Raw genomic sequence first — 19,065 nt, 5'->3', positions numbered from 1 at the left:
AGGCTGGAGTGCAGTGGTGCAATCTCGGCTCACTGCAACCTCCGCCTCCCAGGTTCAAGTGATTCTCCTGCCTCAGCCTCCCGAGTAGCTGGGACTATAGGGATGCGCCACCACGCCTGGCTAATGTTTTTGTATTTTTGGTAGAGAGGGGGTTTCACCATGTTGGTCAGACTGGTTGTGAACTCTTGACCTCCAATGATCCTCCCGCCTTGGCCTCCCAAAGTGCTGAGATTACAGGCATGAGCCACCACGCCCAGCTGGAAAGTTCTTTATATTGAGCCCAAATCTTGCTCCTAGCACTGCTCTCTGGAATGCCTCAGCATAACTCTAAACCTTCTTCCTTGTGACATACTTCTAAAACTTTAAAGATAGATATTATATGCCCTTATTATTCTACCCCAAAGTTTTCTTTAGGCTGAAGCCCCTTGCTTTTATACTCCCCAGTAGATCATTTCCCACTTCCTTATCACTCTTGTCTTTCATTTATGTGCATGTTTGACCAAATCCCCCCTACAGAATAGCAAAACTGCACCCTCCTTTGCTCTTCCTACAATCCCTCTATTCATACAGCCAATGACTATATATTTAATTAAAATAATGAAACAGATAAACCGCAATATCTCAACACCTTAATAAAGGTTTATTTCTCTCTCACATAAACTTCTGATTGTCAAGCAGCTCTACTCCAAGCAGTGACTCAGTGACTCAGGCCTCTTCCATCTTGTGGCTCTGTTATACCCAACACACAACTTCCCAAGTCGCCTGTTTTATTTGTGTCAAGATAGAAAGGGAGAGCCAGGTGAGGTGGCTCATGCCTGTAATCCCAGCACTTTGGGAAGCCAAGGCGAGTGGATCACTTGAGGCCACGAGTTCAAGACCAGCCTGGCCAATATGGTGAAACCCCGTCTCTACTAAAAATACAAAAATTAGTCGGGGTGGTAGTGTGCACCTGTAATCACAGCTACTTTGGAGGCTGAGGCAGGAGAATCGCTTGAACTGGGGAGGTGGAGATTGCAGTGAGCCAAGATTGTGCCACTGCACTCCAGCCTGGGTGACAGAGCAAGACTCTGTCTCAACAACAACAACAAAGATAAAAAGGGAAAAAATATACAGGAGCATGTGTGGACAATATTTATGGACCAGATCTGGAAATAGAGGACCTCACTTCTGCTCACATTCTGTTGGCCAGAACTCAGTCACATGGCCACATCCAACTGCTAGGGAGGCTGGGAAATGTAGTCCAACTACTTCTGCCACAGATATTTAGCCATTGGGCACCTGCATTTCATTGTTGGTTTCTTAAGATTGTCTGAACCCTTTTAGCTTTTACTTTTATGGGCTGCTGCTAAGCTGGCCTCCCCATTCTGTAATTATAGAGTTTCTCTTTTGAACCTCAAGGCAGGGCTGCTCACTTATCCCATTCACTGCCCATTTGGGTTTCTCATTGTGCCTGCTGCTTCTACCACTTTTCTTCCTTTCTTTCTATTATTATTATTACTATTATTCTTATTTGAGACAGAGTCTCACTCTGTCACCCAGGCTGGAATGCAGTGGTGTGATCACAGCTTACTGCAGCCTTGACCTCCCAGGCTCAGGTGATTCTCCTGCCTCAGCCTCCCAAGTTCCCTTTAGGAAGATCCCTTTGGCTGTCATATAACTGAGACCTACCTGGAGAAGAGCAATTTTTAACTGAGTGTAATCAAGTTTGTATAAAGTCAAGCAAAGCAATGGTGCTGACCTAGTTCAAGGACAGCAAGGGCTCAAGAGAGTTACTAATTAATAAAAATTACATGTTAACATAGTCACTTTCTATAATTTTTTGCCACTTTTTTTTCTGGATTTGCAAGTTGATTTTCAGATTTTCAGTTGGTTTATTCTTTTGTGCCTTAAGTGCCACGTGAAAACAAGAGGAAAAATCATATAGCTGGCTCTGCTCTGCATTGCTGGGAATTTTGAAAATGAACTTGAAGTCTACGTTGCTTTCATTGCATTTTGGGGCTTTGTGGGCCAGAGCATTTGCTCTGTGTATCTACTTCCAACCCATAATGCAAGACATGTAATTAGTGGTGCCTCCGCCTCTCCCTGGCAAGCTCAATCAGGCAAAGCCTATCCAAATGTACCCCACAGACTCCTCTTCCATGGCAAACCAGGGCAGATGTTGTTTACTCCAAGGCACCATTTTCTTTCTTTTTCCTTTCTTTCCTTCCTTATTTATTTATTTTTTGAGACAGGGTCCCACTCTGTCACCCAGGCTGGAGTGCAGTGGCACAATCTTGGCTCACTGCAGCCTCAACCTCCTGGACTCCAGTGATCCTCCTACCTCAGCCCCCCAGGTAGCTGGGACTACAGGCGTGCACCACCACGCCCAGCTAATTTTTGTATTTTTTATAGAGATGGGGTTTCACCATATTGCCCAGGCTGGTCTCAAGCTCCTGAGCTCAGGCAATCCACCCACCTTGGCCTCCCAAAGTGCTGGGATTACAGGGGTGAGCCACCGTGCCCAGCCTAAAGCACCATTTTCAACCATTTCCTCTGCCAAAGAATAGTCATTTAGGTGTCACTAAATGGTACTTGCCCTGGAGCAGCTCTCATTAATTAATAGGGTTATTAAATTCTGGACATAGAGGTGTATATGGCTAGAATTCCATTACAATAAAACCTCAAAGGGGTTAGTACCATATAGATCAAAAAATATCTTGAAAGACATTTTTGAAAAGGCAGAGTGTAGCTCAACCTCGTGTGTAGCATCGCAATTTTTTTAGAGCTAAGAAATCCATAGACTCATGCACACATTCAAGGATTTACTAAGCATCTACTATGTGCCAGGCACTATAGTGGGTGATAGAGATGCAGATGAATCCCTGTTTAGAGAAGCTTCTAGGCCAACGGGGAAGACAGACATTAGTTAGCAATTTGATATAACAATATAATAGGTTATATAGAATGCAGTGTAAAGATATTAGACCTGAATGAGGTCTTATGGATCTTCGAATCCAGTCTTTCTCAACCTTTTAGAACCAATACCTTCCTTTATGTAAAAATGAAAATCTCTAGGTCACCTTCAGGAAACCAGGAGATGTGAAACTAGAGTTGCCCTCTGTGAATCTTGGCCAGCTCAGAAGATCTGTTCCTACTTTACTTTTTTGTAGCTTAAAAAAAACTTGGTGTTTTCTAAATATTGAAATGCCATTTTAAAAATTCCTCTCTCCTATCTTCCCAACATCCACTATCCCAATTAGGAATAGCTCACCTAAGCCAAGCCCCCCATTTTGAAAGTCCAGAGAGGGAAAGACCAAAGCTCAGGGGTCCTAGTACCTGCAGTGTTGTTTGGGTTAACAATGATATGGGATGATAAAATAAATAGCAAGACTGGTTTAAAGAATAGTTTAGCCCTTGCTTCTCAAAATATGGTCCATGGACCAGCAGCATCACCATCATCTGGGAGCTTGTTATAAGGGCAGAATCTTAGTCACCACCCAAAATCTATAGAATCAGAATCCACAACCTAACAGGATCTTCAGGTAATTTGTATATACCCTAAATTCTGAAAAGCACTGCTGTAGCAGTCATTGTTGATGCCCCCAACCCATATCTCATCTTCCCACCTAATTCATCAGCAGGTGTGGTAGACAGTTTCTAACATGCCAATAGCTTCCTGCCTTAAATGCCTGCATCTTAACTCCTTGCATGTATGGTGAAGTTAATACCCCAGGGTAAACCTTAACCCAAGGAGGGATGGAAGCCAGTGGATAAAGGTCCATCCTTCCCACTCTTTAACCGGAGACTTGATGAATCCTTAGCTAGTATGATTTGTCCAGTGACACAAACATCTTACCAAAAGGAATAACAAATAATCCTGTAAGGTTTTTGCCCCAAAACTGACCACAGGATCACACTGACCCTTTCCAAGTTCTACTTTGTTTGTGTGATTGTTTGGGTTTTTCTTGGCTCTTTGCCATTCCCCCACCATCTCCCATGACTTGGGATTACCCCAGGCATGGGAAAATGGCACCCAGTAATTTTTTGTAAACAGACTCCACCTGCTTCTCTCATACAGGTTCCCCATGTTGCTTTGGGAATTCATCCAATAGTCTCTACCTTTCAAAACCGTAAATCAGACAATGATCTGACTGAGGCTGGAATTTCAGGGCACCACTTTCTTTATTTGGGTTGGTTTTTAATCATAGGCTTGCCCTTCTCATGTCACACTGGCCATGGTCCCTCAGAGTCTCTAATTTACTTATTTTACTTACTCTAAGAGACATGCCGTCCATGGATGATGACTGTTGATATTCTGTCACCTAGTGGAAGAACTGGGACTGCAGAGATGGAGCTTAACCGCTGAAAACAAGGAATCAATAATAACCATGTTCTTATTTGAATGCTTATTATGTACAGACCACTCTACACATAGGAGCTCTTTCCATCCTCACAGCAACTCTGTGATGATGGCGTGATTTGAATTTCATAGGCTTAAGAAAATTAAGCAACTTGGTAATAGTGACATAGGGATGGGACAAAAACCAATAAATAAGTGCATTAATGAGTGGGTTAGAGCTCTGGGCAACTGAGGCTCAATTCTGCTGGGGATCCTTTGAGAAATCAAAATTTTTTGGAATAAAAAAAACTTCCAGAATCATCTCACTGGAATATGGAGAGGCTGCAGCATGTATCCACTGACTCCCATTCCTCATTAGTTGAGAGTCCCCCCAGGGGTGTTAACCCACCCAATGATTCTGAATTGTACCTACTTGTGGCTGAGCAGTCTCCAGTGATGTCAGTGAATGCCTTTAGGAAAGAAACAGAGACATTTAAGTTCCGGAGGTGGGGAGCTGCCAGAACAACGGAAATTTAGGAAGTGATGGAATAAGATTCTAATCTAGATTTGTCTGACTCCAAAATCCATCTTCTAACCCATCCATCAAACTGCCTCAATGGTCAACCATGTATGATATATTTCACTGGTCACATTCTTGCCTGGAAAGCTCTTCCATGTAGTCCAAGCTATAGGCAATGGTCTGTCAGACCCTGAGTTCTCATCTTAGTTCTGGTTCAGATTGTAATTTGAAATCAGGGTCCATGTTCTTCTATGGGTCCTCTGACACTGTGGGTGACTACAGTCTTTGGTCTGTCTCATCTCACCATGCTTACAAGCAGACATGTTGCCTCGGCTTCTTGAACTTTGGTCTGAAAATGCCTGATAGATGTAAATCCTAAAGCAACCAGCTGCTGCCTAGAACAGGTTGTGGACATGTGGCACAGCAGTCCCACAGTTCTTAGCTTCATCCAGGCCCTCCAGTCTTTGCTTTAGCGTCTTGTTCAATATTACCAAGATACAAATTGTTATTAGGGAAAGAGAATGGGCTTTTGCCAGACAGACCTGGATTTCAATCTGAGCTCTGCCACTTACCAACTGAATGAGCTTGAGAAGGTCCCTTGACCTGCCTGAGTCTGTTACCTTACCTATCCATTGGAGCTGATAATACCTACTACCCTTAGGGTTGTTGTGGTAACTGGGTATAAGGCAGATCATGAGAACAGGCTTCAGATGCAACTAGTTTATTTGGGAGGTGCAGAGCAGACTGGTAGGAAAGTGGGAGAAGCGAAGCAGAGAAGGGAGACAGCCGATAAAGGGGGCATTGGTAAGCTGGCTACCACAGTGGGCAACTGATTTCATCCTGCAGGAAAACGCTGGGAAACAGCGTCAAACCCTCTAACTCAGAATTACCTCAAACAAGAGTTGAGGGAACTGGGGTATTTACATCCCAATTCCTAAGAGTCATTAGTTGAGGGCTACTCCAGGAGGGTGTTAATTCCTCAACCTTCACACTGTCTAGCAGGTAGGAGGGGGCAGAAATGAGCCCTGAGGCATGCAGGCACCATCACCTGCAGTTGGAAGTGGGCCAAAGCATTCTGAAAGGACCATGGGATGCAAGCAGAGCAGCTCAGCACCTACTCTAAGGAACCAGCACACGCCAAGCACAGATGAGCAGCTCAATATTTTGGCCTCATTTTATTGCCCCTCCCTGCATCCCACTCCCCTTCAAAGTCTCTCTTTTGCCATCTTGCTGAGTATGTGTGATGCACTTGCCATTCTCCTCCTCTGTAATCATGCTCCTATTTCATCCTTATGCCTCATTCTTACTCTATTTTCTGCACTACATTCACCTCCTGCCACCAACTTATGTTAGTGCCCTCTTCGGCACACTGTGTTTTGCTCAACTCCCTCATCCTTGGGCTGTTATTCTTTATTTTCCCCTTTATGTTGACCATCGGCTTCTTTCCCAACTGTTCGGGAATCAGCCTTTGTGATATTTCAGAAGTCACTTCTCCCATGACTTATGTTAGCAAAAGCTTTTCCTTCTCTCTTGCTCCATAAAAGATCAGGTTGCCCATTCAAAATGAGCACTAAGTTAAACAGCACTGTGACAGACACTGTGGATCATCCAGCCAATGACCATTCTATCCTCTTCTTTTTGCCAAGAACACACTGATTTTTGTTTACCCTTCAAGTAGAAGCCATGTCCTTCAGGGGAGGCCACACCTCTCCCCAGAACCAGGGAGGAAATACTTTTTGGTCAAAGCCAATCAGGGTGTTAGCCTTTCCCTTGCAAATGACTAGTTTATTTTTTTGTTTGCTTTTATTTTTATTTTTTTTTTATTTATTTATTTTTTGAGACGGAGTTTCACGCTTGTCACCCAGGCTGGAGTGCAATGGCGCGATCGTGGCTCACTGCAACCTCCCGCCTCCCAGGTTCAAGCAATTCTTCTGCCTCAGCCTCCCAAGTAGCTGAGATTACAGGCATGTGCCACCACGCCCGACTAATTTTTTGTATTTTTTAATAGAGATGGGGTTTCACCATGCTGGCCAGGCTGGTCTCGACCTCCTGACCTCAGGTGATCCACCTGCTTCAGCCTCCCAAACTGCTGGGATTACAGGCGTGAGCCACCACGTCTGGCCAGACAAATGACTAGTTTAGATATTGTTATGTTAGACAATTCTGAGACCTAGAGAATAGCCAATGGAGGTCTCTGGGAAGGTTTCCCTTGCTCATGAAAAGGTTTCTTTTTTTCTTCTGCCTCTGGAAATTGTCACCTGTGTGTAACACCCAGAATTGCCACAGTCCTCTTGGAACCAAGAGGGAAATCAAAGAGAAGATCTGAGAAGTGGAATTAGAGCCACTATGTCATTGAGCCACTAACTCTGCCCTAGAGCCTGCTTAACTAATTGTTTAAGCCAACTTTAGTTGGGTCATCTGTTACTTGCAACCAAAAGCATCCTTAAATGATATAATAAAGCCCTTAGACTTTGGAACTTAGTTTTTTTAAAAAATGCTTATGAAAGAATGGCTTAAACCAATAGCCAATCTACCCACAAATGTTCTTAATGGCTTATATATTTTCACTTGCCTTAGCCACATTCTCTGGCATTGGTACATGATGTATGTAATGTCTGTAAGAATCAGCCTGAACAGGCACTGAAGTAGATCTAAAGGAGCCCATCTGGACTTTAATCAATGCAATTCCTGAAAAGTCAAGTGGAAACTACATTTTTCCTAATTGAAGAGCAAGCTAACCAAACTAATGTTTTTGGAAGTGTTCTAGATAAACCTGAGGCAGTGTAGTTTATGAATCAATTTCCTTTCAATAAGCAAGCCTATGGCAAATCCTTTTGGATTCAGAGGAATTCTTTTATAAAAGTATATATTCCCCCTCTGATGAAAAGTTCCTTAAATTGGAGTTTGGCTTCAGGGAATCTGTGAATCCCATGAAATTATAAGCAACATTCTGTGTCTATGCATAAATGTGAATTTCTCTGAGAAGCAGGTACTAAGCTCTCATCAGATTCTGAAAGGAGTTTGTGACTACCTTCCCATCTCCAGAAAAAAAAAATGAGTTAAGAGCCACTGCTAATGTAGTTGTTTTCAGAGCCTGGATTTTCTTAAAGAAGGATACACTTATATTTGAAGGCAATCTGACAGAGGGCTAACGTATTTTGAAGAACCAGTGTTCATATCTAATTTGTGAATTCTGAGATATTTCACCAGATGTCCCTATTTTCATGAGGGCCTTAGGCTTTATTGGGGAAAAAATATGTGACAGGGACTTTGAAATTAGTTGTCACGTCCTGCATTCTCAGGAGGTGCGGTAGATTGTTAGAGTAGTGGCCCTCAATTTTTTCATACCTCTCTGTATCCAGCCTTTGGATAGTCCCCTCTCATACTGACCCTGAGCTTGGTCATGTGATTTGCTCTGGCCAAAGGAACAATAGTAGTTGTGACAGAAGCAGAGACTTGAAAAACGTATATTAGAGATTTCCTTCAATTACTTCTAAAGCCCCTGCCACCACCTCCATATGCAGAAGCCTGGGCTAGCCTGATAGATGATGAGAAACATATGGTGCAGTTTCCCCCCTTATCCTAGCTTATAGCCAGTCAATCTGCAGAAGCAGAACCATGTTTCTGGGTGGCAGCTGACTGTAGGTACATGAGTAATTCCAACTGAGGCAACAGTAGACCCACCCAGCTGAGCCTACCCCAAATTGCCAACTCTTTAAGCTAAGTAATAGCTTGTTGTTTCAAGCCACTAAGTTTTAGGGTGACTTGTTATGCACCATAAGCTAACTGATACAGGAGGGAAGAGAATGGCTATTCTTTTCAAATGCTGATGTCAGTTGCAGTCATGCATGGCGAGGATGGAGGAAAGCTGTAATATGATAGATGTAATAGCTCCAGACCATAAGGAGGTTCATGGAAGCCCCTGAGGTAGTAGTTAGCAAGCCAGGCTGAGCAGGATGAGTGGCTAATGAGCAGAGGGGAAATAGGATCCCTACACTGGGTCCTCACTGCCCCTGGCCTAGGCTACCCGGGCCCAGAAAGAGAAGGCCTACTGGGCTTCTCCTTTCAGCCACTCTACACTCACCAAAGGAGGACCTGAGAGATGGAAACTCAACAATGTTTTTAAAGGGTTATTCAGGCCCTTGTTTTTTCTCATGCTTGACATAATTTGGCAAAATAGTTATAAGAGATTAAGTAGGAAAAGAACAAGAGTTGAAAGTCAGAGAAGAAGGAAGGGAGTCAAAGAGTGAAGGAAAGAAAAAGATATGAGAGAAAAAAGAGGTGTCAAATATCACCCAGAGATCTGTTCTTGATCATAAAGAATGAGAAGGAAAACATACTATTATTCATTTTCAGGTACTTACATGCCCATTAACCCATTTAACCTTCCTAACTATCTTGGAGAAACTGAGGCCCAGCTTTAGTTGTGGCTGTTCATGGTGGGAATGGCAGGGAAGCTGTAATATGCGGGTTGCTCTAAGAGTACATAGCCCCAAAGCGGCAGAAGCAGGACTTTGACCAGTTCTTGCTTCACTAAGAAAAGAAAGCCTTGATGTGAATAATAATAGTAGACAACACTTTTTGGGTTCTTACCATGTGCGATACACTATTCTAAGTGTTTTATGTGATTAACTCATTTGATACTCAGAACAGCCAGGTACGATTATTATCGTCTCCACCTTACAGATAAGAAGACAAAGATACAGACAGGCTAAGCAACTTGCCCAAGATTACTCAGCTAGTAAGCAGGAAAGCAAGAATGTGAACACAGGTGGCCTGGCTTCAGAGCCTGCACTTTTAGCAACTACCCCATAATGCCTACCAAAATGCTTCCAGATTCCAACCCCATTACTGCTGCTTCCTCCCTGAGGGCTGCTATATTAGTCCATTCCCACGCGGCTATAAAGAACTACCTGAGACTGGGTAATTTATGAAGAAAAGAGGTTTAATTGACTCACAGTTCCTCAGGCTGTACAGGAAGCATGGCTGGGAAGCTTCAGGAAACTTATAATCATGGCTGAAAGCGAAGGGAAAGCAAGCATGTTTTACCATGGCAGAGCAGGAGAGAAAGAGAAGGAGGAAGTGCTACACACTTTTAAACAATCAGGCCTGGTGAGAATTCACTCACTATCATGAGAACAGCAAGGGGGAAATCCACCCCTATGATCCAGTCATCTCCTACCAGGTCCCTCCCCCAACACTGGTAATTACAATGGACACGAGATTGGGGTGGGAACACAGAGCCAAACCATATCAGCTCCCAAGTGGCATAGGGATAGGCCCATGCTACCAGGACAGGCCTGACCACAGTGTAAAGACCTGTAAAGATAGGAATATCCACAAGGGAATCCAGTTAAACTTCCTGCCGTTTAGGCAGAAGCAGTAAGCCCATTGAAAAGGCCTGGTTGCCTTATGCTGTTTTCAGAGCCAAGCATACCTCTGGAGAATAGATGCATGGAGCATGGGGTCTGAAGAACAGCTGAATACATGGAGCCCCATTGGAAAGAACTAGACATGGTTTCTTCTAATTTTACTAGCTGGGCCATTGGAAGCTGGGAAGAGAATTCGCTAGGAGCTGTTTGAAGAAAGAATAAGAGATTGTATGGGGGAAATGAGGGCATAGAGATGAGACTGGATAGACAGGTGGAAGGGAGCCAAAAAGGGGAGGTGTCCCCCCAGGGTGTTTTTTATTACTGAGTGCATAGCTCAGACATTTATTTGAAGTCCATTGGGATCCACAGGTGTATCCTGGGTGTACCCAATGTGAATCCGGAACTTGATTCCCTGGAAGTTTCTCATTGTTTAGACCTTCAATAATAATCCCAGGAAGAGAAGGAGTAGAAGACTAGAAAGTCAAATTTAATTCATAAATCTGTTCAGTTTTTGAAATTCCTCACAAGAAAATTGCCTTTGTCTCCCAATTTCTACCAGCTTTACTCTTTTCTGATTTTCTTCTGAGTCACTAACACATTTAAGGCACTTCAAGGCAAGACACATCAGTAAATAGTTTAGCATGAGGATTCATTAAGAAGAAAAAGAAGAAAGGAGGAGGAGAAGAAAGAAATAAAAAAGGAAAGAAGAAAGAAAAGTCTTTGATGTTGATGGCAATGCCCATGTTTGTGATATAAATCACTTGGAATAAGGAGACTGTGGCTTTGGCAATATGGGGAAGTCTTTTTATTTATTTATTTTTTGCAAGAAATATCTAGATTTCTTTGTCCTTCAAGGGGTTTCAGGATCAAATCATGTGCCCCATTCCATCTATAACAGAAGAAAAGGAATGTGAAGTCCTTGATTTCTCTCCTCTGTGGTTTGAAGCATTTCTAGGAAGAATGTTAACACTCTGGAGGACCCTGAAGTGTGTATTTAAGTTTCTCAGATGGAAGTTAAAGGTAAGGAAAGAACACAAGGTTTCCAAAGGGAGAATCCCAGAAGAAGTAACCATGGAAACTGATCCAAGTCTTCAGAGTAGTGTCACATTGAGCTAAGAGACAACAAGTCCCATTAGTGGGAAATGAACCCTTAAAGCACAGAAGCTGAGCAAAAGAGAAATGAATGGAAAATATATGAAGCAATTTTTAATAACCAGGTGACTAAGACTCAGCAAGTGGCAAAAATCAAGGCAGCAAAAACCATCTCCTTCTGTAAATGAAAGATGCAAATGTAGGTATGCTTTTAGCAGCCCTTCTTCCTGTAAACTATTGTAATCACATCCATAACCCTAGGCTCTTAAAGGATGCCAGCACCAGATTTCAAGAATTGATTTGTTCTTATACATGTATGCATCAGTTCACTCTTTCATTCAACAGCTGTTATGAAGTATCTGATGACACGTTTATTCATTCATTCAATATTTATTTAGTCCCTACTATGTGCCAGATACTCTACTAGGTACTAGAGATATTGCAGTGAAACAGACAGCAATATTAGTTGACTTTACAGAGCTTGCCGTCAAACTTATACTGTGCTCAGAAATATGGAGGACTCAGAGAAGCAAAAAACTGAGTTCCCCAACCTCAAGGAATTCACGTTTTCCTTAGGAGGATAAAGTACAGGCATCCCAAGAACTAAATACGCCTACAAGAACAACGTCAAAATTCCAGGCAAGAATATAAGCAATGTCACAAGGTAATCTATTTCCATGTTCCCATTCTATCACTGTCCAAGCTCATTACCAACCTTGTTTCTGGCTATTGAACACTTTGCAAAGTTCTTTTGTGAGGGGAATCCTTAATGAGGTGAGTGTCTTAAAATAAATTCACTCAATGCCTGCCTACATTTCATTCATTCCTTAGCCTATATCTCCAAGTACAAATATGGGTTTAGGTGAACTTCAAAATCCACTTGATGGCATGGTGGGGTGAGAAGAAATATATTGTGAGTCTAGTTACTTTGAGGGCCTGTATGACTGGCCCATTTTGAAACATGTCTCTGAGCCAGTTCTCAGCCTCTAGGAATCTTCGCTCTCACCTTTGGAGTTGGGCCAGTACTGAACAACTCTGCAGAATTAAAGTGACGGGGAGAATGGAACCAAGTTGGAAAACACTCTGCAGGATATTATCCAGGAGAACTTCCCCAATCTAGCAAGGCAGGCCAACATTCAGATTCAGGAAATACAGAGAACGCCACAAAGATACTCCTCGAGAAGAGCAACTCCAAGACACATAATTCTCAGATTCACCAAAGTTGAAATGAAGGAAAAAATGTTAAGGGCAGCCAGAGAGAAAGGTCAGGTTACCCACAAGGGGAAGCCCATCAGACTAACAGCTGATCTCTCAGCAGAAACTCTACAAGCCAGAAGAGAGTGGGGACCAATATTCAACATTCTTAAAGAAAAGAATTTTCAACCCAGAATCTCATATCCAGCCAAACTAAGCTTCATAAGTGAAGGAGAAATAAAATACTTTACAGAGAAGCAAATGCTGAGAGATTTTGTCACCACCAGGCCTGTCCTAAAAGAGCTCCTGAAGGAACCACTAAACACGGAAAGGAACAACCGGTACCAGCCACTGCAAAAACATGCCAAATTGTAAAGACCATCAAGACTAGGAAGAAACTGCATCAACTAACGAGCAAAATAACCAGCTAACATCATAATGACAGGATCAAATTCACACATAACAATTTTAACTTTAAATGTAAATGGGCTAAATGCTCCAATTACAAGACACAGACTGGCAAATTGGATAAAGAGTCAAGACACATCAGTGTGCTGTATTCAGGAAACCCATCTCACGTGCAGAAACACACATAGGCTCAAAGTAAACGGATGGAGGAAGATCTACCAAGCAAATGGAGAACAAAAAAAGGCAGGGGTTGCAATCCTAGTCTCTGATAAAACAGACTTTAAACCAACAAAGATCAAAAGAGACAAAGAAGGCCATTACATAATGGTAAAGGGATCAATTCAACAAGAAGATCTAACTATCCTAAATATATATGCACCCAATACAGGAGCACCTAGATTCATAAAGCAAGTCCTGAGTGACCTACAAAGAGACTTAGACTCCCACACAATAATAATAATAAGACTTTAACACCCCACTGTCAACATTAGACAGATCAACGAGACAGAAAGTTAACAAGGATATCCAGGAATTGAACTCAGCTCTGCACCAAGCGGACCTAATAGACATCTACAGAACTCTCCACCCCAAATCAACAGAATATATATTCTTCTCAGCACCACATCACACTTATTCCAAAATTGACCACATAGTTGGAAGTAAAGCACTCCTCAGCAAATGTAAAAGAATAGAAATTATAACAAACTGTCTCTCAGACAACAGTGCAATCAAACTAGAACTCAGGATTAAGAAACTCACTCAAAACCGCTCAACTACATGGAAACTGAACAACCTGCTCCTGAATGACTACTGGGTACATAATGAAATGAAGGCAGAAATAAAGATGTTCTTTGAAACCAATGAGAACAAAGTCACAACATACCAGAATCTCTGGGACACATTTAAAGCAGTGTGTAGAGGGAAATTTATAGCACGAAATGCCCACAAGAGAAAGCAGGAAAGATCTAAAATTGACACCCTAACATCACAATTAAGAGAACTAGAAAAGAGAACAAACACATTCAAAAGCTAGCAGAAGGCAAGAAATAACTAAAATCAGAGCAGAACTGAAGGAAATAGAGACACAAAAAACCCTTGAAAAAATTAATGAATCCAGGAGCTGGTTTTTTGAAAGGATCAACAAAATTGATAGACCGCTAGCAAGACTAATAAAGAAGAAAAGAGAGAAGAATCAAATAGATGCAATAAAAAATGATAAAGGGGATATCACCACCAATCCCACAGAAATACAAACTACCATCAGAGAATACTACAAACACCTCTATGCAAATAAACTAGAAAATCTAGAAGAAATGGATAAATTCCTCGACACATACATCCTCTCAAGACTAAACCAGGAAGAAGTTGAATCTCTGAATAGACCAATAACAGGAGCTGAAATTGAGGCAATAATCAATAGCTTACCAACCAAAAAAAAGTCCAGGACCAGATGGATTCACAGCCGAATTCTACCAGAGGTACAAAGAGGAGCTGGTACCATTCCTTCTGAAACTATTCCAATCAATAGAAAAAGAAGGAATCCTCCTGAACTCATTTTATGAGGCCAGCATCATCCTGATACCAAAGCCAGGCAGAGACACAACCAAAAGAGAGAATTTTCAACCAATATCCTTGATGAACATTGATGCAAAAATCCTCAATAAAATACTGGCAAACCGAATCCAGCAGCACATCAAAAAGCTTATCCACCATGATCAAGTGGGCTGCATCCCTGGGATGCAAGGCTGGTTCAACATACGCAAATCAATAAATGTAATCCAGCATATAAACAGAACCAAAGACAAAAACCACATGATGATCTCAATAGATGCAGAAAAGGCCTTTGACAAAATTCAACAACCCTTCATGCTAAAAACTCTCAATAAATTAGGTATTGATGAGACGTATCTCAAAATAATAAGAGCTATCTATGACAAACCCACAGCCAATATCATACTGAATGGGCAAAAACTGGAAGCATTCCCTTTGAAAACAGGCACAAGACAGGGATGCCCTCTCTCACCACTCCTATTCAACATAGTGTTGGAAGTTCTGGCCAGGGCAATCAGGCAGGAGAAGGAAATAAAGGGTATTCAATTAGGAAAAGAGGAAGTCAAATTGTCCCTGTTTGCAGATGACATGATTATATATCTAGAAAACCCCATTGTCTCAGCCCAAAATCTCCTCAAGCTGATAAGCAACTTTAGCAAAGTCTCAGGATACAAAATCAATGTACAAAAATCACAAGCATTCTTATACACCAATAACAGACAAGCAGAGAGCCAAATCATGAGTGAACTCCCATTCACAATTGCTTCAAAGAGAATAAAATACCTAGGAATCCAACTTACAAGGGATGTGAAAGACCTCTTCAAGGAGAACTACAAACCACTGCTCAATGAAATAAAAGAAGATACAAACAAATGGAAGAACATTCCATACTCACGGGTAGGAAGAATCAATATCATGAAAATGGCCATACTGCCCAAGGTCATTTATAGATTCAATGCCATCCCCATCAAGCTACAAATGACTTTCTTCACAGAATTGGAAAAAACTACTTTCAAGTTCATATGGAACCAAAAAAGAGCCCGCATCGCCAAGTCAATCCTAAGCCAAAAGAACAAAGCTGGAGGCATCACGCTACCTGACTTCAAACTATACTACAAGGCTACAGTAACCAAAACAGCATGGTACTGGTACCAAAACAGAGATACAGATCAATGGAACAGAATAGAGCCCTCAGAAATAACGCCACATATCTACAACTATCTGATCTTTGACAAACCTGAGAGAAACAAGCAATGGGGAAAGGATTCCCTATTTAATAAATGGTGCTGGGAAAACTGGCTAGCCACATGCAGAAAGCTGAAACTGGATCCCTTCCTTACACCTTATACAAAAATTAATTCAAGATGGATGAAAGACTTAAATGTTAGACCTAAAACCATAAAAACCCTAGAAGAAAACCTAGGCAATACCATTCAGAACATAGGCATGGGCAAGGACTTCATGTCTAAAACACCAAAAGCAATGGCAACAAAAGCCAAAATTGACAAATGGGATCTAATTACACTAAAGAGCTTCTGCACAGCAAAAGAAACTACCATCAGAGTGAAAAGGCAACCTACAGAATGGGAGAAAATTTTTGCAACCTACTCATCTGACAAAGGGCTAATATCCAGAATCTACAATGAACTCCAACAAATTTACAAGAAAAAAACAAACAACCCCATCAAAAAGTGGGCAAAGGATATGAATAGACACTTCTCAAAAGAAGACATTTATGCAGCCAAAAAACACATGAAAAAATGCTCATCGTCACTGGCCATCAGAGAAATGCAAATCAAAACCACAATGAGATATCATCTCACGCCAGTTAGAATGGCGATCATTAAAAAGTCAGGAAACAACAGGTGCTGGAGAGGATGTGGAGAAATAGGAACACTTTTACACTGTTGGTGGGACTGTAAACTAGTTCAACCATTGTGGAAGTCAGTGTGGCGATTCCTCAGGGATCTAGAACTAGAAATACCATTTGACCCAGCCATCCCATTACTGGGTATATACCCAAAGGATTATAAATCATGCTGCTATAAAGACACATGCACACGTATGTTTATAGTGGCACTATTCACAATAGCAAAGACTTGGAACCAACCCAAATGTCCAACAGCGATAGTCTGGATTAAGAAAATGTGGCACATATACACCATGGAATACTATGCAGCCATAAAAAATGATGAGTTCATGTCCTTTGTAGGGACATGGATGAAACTGGAAACCATCATTCTCAGCAAACTATCACAAGGACAAAAAACCAAACACCGCATGTTCTCACTCATAGGTAGGAATTGAACAATGAGAACACATGGACATAGGAAGGGGAACATCACACACCAGGGACTGTTGTGGGGTGGGGGGAGGGGGGAGGGATAGCATTAGGAGATATACCTAATGCTAAATGATGAGTTAATGGGTGCAGCACACCAACATGGCACATGTATACATATGTAACAAACCTGCACGTTGTGCACATGTACCCTAAAACTTAAAGTATAATAATAATAAAATTAAAAAAAAGAATTCAAAATAAAATGTTCGGTTCTTGCCTTTTAGAAGACCAGGGAAAGTGAGCATAGTATGAAAAGGAAAAAAAATGGAATATAAGCATCAAACCTCCCTATGGATCTGGCACTGATAACCATGTGGAAATGGTGCAGAGTTAGGCCCAGGTTGAAGTTAGCCATGCCTCCTTCATCTCACCTGGCACGTGATATGGCCCTCTTTCCTTTTAGAATGACATAAGATGCCTAATTCATCACATGGGAAGACTTCTGTGCTTCCTCCAAGACAGTGACCACTGGGTTGTAGAAGTGACATTGTTTTGAATATTTGGCTATGTAATTCTCAAGATGAGCTATTAGGAAAGCGGTGTGATAGGTGAGGGAAGGATTATTATTTGGGGAGAAAATATTTTCATGGGCTACATTTCCTTTCTATTTTGTCTCTCATTTTCTTATCACTGGCAGAGAAACAGAGCGTAGTGAACAAAACAAAATTATTCCATGATCATGGGCTATCATGGACCTAAGGGTAGCGGAACTTGAAGAAATAGGGGGTGGGGACAAGCCTCAAGAATTTATGGCAAGGCCTATGATGGTCTTGATGAAGAGAGAATGCAGACTTTGGTTCATTTTGATTTCCTTAAATTTCTCAGTGAATCAAAATCATTTTCATTTCGCCGAGTTTTGATGGTAATTGGGTGATGAGCTACTCGTTTGTCAGAATTTTCTAATTAACATGGAAAGAAAAGGAGTCTTTAACATTGCTTTTCTTGTTTACCTTCCTCTAAGGGAGAGGTCATGAAGGGCAATTGACTACCTTCACCATAATTTTTTGTTTTTGTTTTTTTATTTTACTTGTTATGGAAAAGGCATGAAATGGGGTCTTCAGTTTTGGCCCAGGCTCACAACTTTATACCTGGCTGGATTTTTATTTTTTTAATGTTTCTTTTTAAGTTTTAATTTTTGTGGATACATAGTAGGTATAAATATTTATGGGGTACATAAGATGTTTCGATACAGGCATGCAATGTGAAATAAGCACATTATGGGGAGTGGGGTATCCATCCCCTCAAACATTTCTGCTTTGAGTTACCAACAATCCAATTATACTCTAAGATTTTTTGTTGTTTTTTTTTGTTTTGTTTGTTTTTTGTTTTTTGAGACAGAGTCTCGCTCTGTCGCCCAGGCTGGAGTGCAATGGCGTGGTCTTGGCTCACTGCAACCTCCGCCTCCCAGGTTCAAGCGATTCTCCTGCCTCAGCCTCCTGAGTAGCTGGGACTACAGGTGCCCGCCATCATGCGCCAATTTTTTTTTTATTTTTAGTAGAGACGGGGTTTCACTGTGTTAGCCAGGATGGTCTTGATCTCCTGACCTCGTGATCCACCTGCCTCGGCCTCCCAAAGTGCTGGGATTACAGGCATGAGCCACAGCGCCCGGCCTCTTTAAGTTATTTTAAAATGTACAATTAAGTAATTATTGACTATAGTCACCCGACCTGGCCTAATTTTTAACACTCCAAAGCTTGGTAGGTTAAAACAACAATCACTTAATTAGCTTATGATTCTGCGGGTCAGAAATTTGGTCTGGGATCAGCAGATGATTCTTCTGGTGGTCTCACCGGGACTTACACATATGACTGCAGGTAGAAAGATTGGCTAGAGTCTGATCTCACTAAGATGGCCTCACTCACATGTGTGGTAGTTGGTGCCGGCTGTCAGAGCTGACTAGTGGTTGGCCCAAGTTTATTCACACAATAGTATTCTTAAGGTTCCTAGGAACATCAAAGAGGACAAACCCAGGGCAGAGGTAATTCTCAAGCCTCTGCTTCCATCATGTATTTTAATTCCTCACTGGTTAAAGCAAGTCATATGGTCAAGCGTGGCTTCAAGTAGGTGGAGAAATCGATTCTACATCTTTATGGGAGTTGCTACCAAGTCACATTACAAAGGTGTATGCATGCAGGAAGGGCAGGAGTTATTGTGGCCATTTTTGCAAACAATCTACCACACCCTTGTTGCCATTTGAGATAGTGGTCCATGCAAGGACTCTCTCTTGCATCTCCCTGGCAGTGTTATAGGCTTGGTTGTACTCCAT

This window comes from Pongo abelii, chromosome X (genome assembly GCF_028885655.2).
Source record: "Pongo abelii isolate AG06213 chromosome X, NHGRI_mPonAbe1-v2.0_pri, whole genome shotgun sequence".
Lineage (NCBI taxonomy): Eukaryota > Metazoa > Chordata > Mammalia > Primates > Hominidae > Pongo > Pongo abelii.
The sequence above is the reverse complement of the archived record's forward strand: the minus strand, read 5'-3'. Positions refer to the sequence as shown.